This window comes from Petaurus breviceps, unplaced genomic scaffold (genome assembly GCF_028583685.1).
Source record: "Petaurus breviceps papuanus isolate PSGF00001 unplaced genomic scaffold, PetGlider_PUasm1.0 181, whole genome shotgun sequence".
NCBI lineage: Eukaryota > Metazoa > Chordata > Mammalia > Diprotodontia > Petauridae > Petaurus > Petaurus breviceps.
Window position 1 is genome coordinate 6,533,265 of NW_027185784.1, and position 3,932 is coordinate 6,537,196.

At 37.2% G+C, this 3,932-nt stretch overlaps 1 long non-coding RNA gene across 1 annotated transcript in view; it reads left to right on the plus strand.

The window, feature by feature from the left end:
• The window catches only part of LOC138160432 (uncharacterized), a 51,000-nt gene extending 47,416 nt beyond the window's left edge, over nucleotides 1-3,584 (plus strand). Inside the window, exon 4 of the long non-coding RNA XR_011168145.1 lies at nucleotides 3,299-3,584. This is a non-coding gene — a long non-coding RNA (uncharacterized lncRNA). The remainder of the gene's footprint in view (nucleotides 1-3,298) is intronic.
• Nucleotides 3,585-3,932: the final 348 nt, after the last annotated feature.

Sequence of the window (3,932 nt, forward strand, 5' to 3'; positions counted from 1 at the left end):
AAGGAAGGAAGGAAGGAAGGAAGGAAGGAAGGAAGGAAGGAAGGAAGAAAGGTACTAACAAGTAGCCAAACCCCTTCTCCCACAAGCTTTCGGACATTCTACCACATGGGAATTTGCTATATCACACATGCTACCTCTACAAATGACTAGATGAAATCAAAAATTTAAATGTCATTTAATCATTTTTTTCCTCAAAATTCATTTAGTTCTCCTCCACTGAGCCAGAGATGTCTGTCTTTGTATATTATGCCTACTATCATACACTTTATGGTGCTTTCAGACTTTGCTGTCTCCAAATTGTGAATCTATAATATATTCTCCAGGATCCCTTAAGGCACAACAGTTTCCATAGAATCTAAGGAGAAAAAACCTTTTGTAGAACAGGAAAACTATAGTCAGGATCTCATAATTATTTACTCAGATAGACCTGTAACAGGGATTTCCAAACTTTTTTGTTTATGAGATAAATTCAACAGAGCAAGATATGTCACCATTTATCCCACCCAATCATTCCAACTGATCACTATTTTTTTTAACTCCACAAAAAAAGAAGAATGGGATATGCTTTGGGTGAGATCCCAAGGAGAGATTACATTGGTCCATTTGGATCCAAGAAAGAGTGATGCAACTATCACTCACAGGGAACTTGGCTCATTACAATTTATTGATGTAGGAACGAAGGATACAGTGAAGATATGTGTCAGACTGTGGAATAACCACCACATTCAAAACTGATTCAGGACATGCTGTAATACACATTAGGCCTGTCCAGAAGTTGATCAGATTATGAACAGCCCTGGGTGGTGCCTGAATGTTGAATTTTATACCAATTCATATTCATAAGTACAAAGGAAGGAGGCATACCTTACAAATGTGCCAATCTAAAGTAAGCAGATTCTAGTTGGCTTAAAATGCACTGGGTTATTGATAAGCTAGATAAGGTTGTGCACAAGAGATAGATAAAAAAAATTTTTCTTTGGAACTTAGGGGTTAAACTTATTGATTGACAAATCACTCAAATTGTCCTTATGCCTACTTCTAAGGATTCTCCCTGGAAAATGGCCTGATCTGATTTTCTTACTCAATAATTAAAATAAGCATTTACTACATCCTAAGGGGGTGAAACTCATTGTCTTAGATTCTGCTGGATACAAAGATGAATGAGATATAATCCCTACCCTCACACAGCTTACAATCTATAAAGAGAGTTAAGACATATTCACATATACAGAACCATAAAGCAAAGCAGTATATGATACCTGCATAAGAGAGTTACAAGTGTTATATGAGGTCAGGAGGAGAGATTGTGTCTCAACAGGTCCCATGCTAAACTTTCTCCTAAAACCAGTTTACTTTCCAGCTTCTTTAATTTTTTCAAAAGCATTACCATCATTGTAGTCACCCAGATTCACAATCTTAGTGTCACCATGGACTCTTCCTCTCCTTAACTACAAATAACTGATCAGTTCTTAAGTATTATCGCTTCTACCTCTATAACTCACACAGACCTTTTTTTTGTACTTACACAGTCATCACTCTAGTTTAGACACTTATCACCTCTCCTCTGGACTATTGGAAACATGTCCTACTTGGTCTCCTTGCTTCAAGCATCTGCCCATTCCAATCTAACCTTTACAGAACTTGCCAAACTGATTTAGGGATGGCCTGATCATGCCATTACTTTACATGTCCCAGTGGTTCCTGATTGCCTCCAGGACTAGCTAGAAGCCATTCTATTTGGTTTTTAAAGCCTGTCACTACCTCACTATGCCATATCTTTTCAATCTTTATACACATCACTCTCCTTCTTGATCTCTGTGGGATGGCCAAACTGGCTTTCTTTCTGTTCCTCATATACTTAACTATCTCCCATCTTGCTACTATTGCATTTGCAGTTCCCACACATGGAATGGACCTCTTCGTATTTGCTTCTTAGAATCCTTTGTTTTCTCCAAATCTCAGCTCAAAACCACTTTCTAGTGAAACCTTTCCCGTTCATCCCTATTGCTAGAGCTCTACTTGAGACAATTTTTCCTCATGTTCATTTTATTTGTGTTTCATTTGCATTTATATATGTACATGTCATCTTTCCTAATAGGATATAAGTTCTTTGAAAGTAGGAACTGTTTCAATTGGGTCTTTGTATACCCCAAACTAGCATGGTGTCTGACATGTGGCAGGCCATTAATAAATGCTTCTATCTATCAATCTATCTGAAAAACCCATATTAACATCATACTTTGAGGTTTACAAAGAGTTTTACATACACTATTTCATTTGAGCTCCATGGTAGCCCAATAATGTAGGCATTATTATTGCCCTGAGTTTCACAAATAAAGACAATGAGGCTTATAAAGTCTGAGTGACTTGCTCAGAACCACACAGCTAGCTTCTGTCAGAGGTAGAATTTGAACTCAGATCTTTTTGACTCTTAGTCCACCTATCAATCCTTTCTCACACTCCCGCACTCCCTCTCCACACACATATGCTCAAGCACACACATACACCCACACGTACACTTTTTTCTGTGTGTGTTTGTGTGTATGATAGACAGACTGGGAAACAGAAATTTCAGAAGTATAGTGTGAAAAATTTCTCTGGGGACTTTAATTCATTCTTATTAGAGTCTTAAAGAATTATCTGGTGTACTTAGACATTACGTGACCTACTCATGGTCACATAAGAGTGATGGGGTACCTGGGGTCTAGGTCAATTTGTGAAACCAACTTGTAAAACCAGTCTGTGCAGTTGTAACTGCAGTTTGTATTGTAAAATTGTAATCTGTGAAATCTTTTTCCCAACCTCAGGCTCTTCCCCTTCCCCCTATCTGCACTAGGCCTAGGCAACACCTTGTGTCAAGAGTATGCCAGAAATAAGATGTAAACCTAAGTCTTCCTGTCTCCAAGGATGACACTTTTCATATGTTATGCCATGCTACCTTTCTCTTTTTTTTGGAGGGCAATTGGGGTTAAGTGACTGGCCCAAGGTCACATGGCTAGTTTTTGTGTTGTATCTGAGGCTGGATTTCGACTCAGGTCCTCCTGACTCCATGGCCGGTGCTCTATTCACTGCACCACCTAGCTACCCCCTCATGTTACCTTTCTTACTAATATATTGTATGAAAATATATGTATACACATGTATATTGTTCATAACAAAATAAACAATGTAAAATAGCATTGAATGCCAAAATAGAATTGCAGATCATTGGAATAGGAATCATTGTATTCCTAAAATTCCCTAAATACCATTTGAAAAACTATTCCTGATTCTCAATACTTCTCTCATCTCTCTTCAGCACCTCTCCTCCAAAGAAAAAGCTACTCCTAACCTAAGTGACATTCCGGCACTCCTTTGCTATGTCTTCTCATCTTGGTGAATACCTACCCTCAAGTCTACTCTTTTCCCAGACCTTATAACACTGTTGTATCCCATTTCAAGAGACCTTTATATATGCTGCACCTTTATAGAACCTTTTCATCTGTGTATTCAATAAAGACTCACTAGAATGACATGTTCTGATGTGACACTCACCAGTGTAATCTCTGTAATATACAAATAAATACTGAGGAAAATTGGTAAGAGAGAGAGAGAGACTAAAGTTTTCTGATTTAAAAAAAATGCTTTACAATGAGACAAAATTACTTTATCTTGTTAAAATCTCTATTATCTGAAGCATATGTTAATATCAAGGCTTCCAGTGAAGATGAATTCAATAAAAATGTGGGTGTGGATAAAAAAAACCTTTATCTAAAATGTATAGACATATTTTGCTTAAAATTGCTGTTATATCATGGGGATCCAGTATTGACTTGAAAAAGTTTTCTATTGCATTACTTATAACTCCTTCATTAAATGTGAAAGCAGTATTTTCCATTACATGACTGAAACTTTAATAGAGACCAGTACACTAACAAAAATAAACCCTCGTG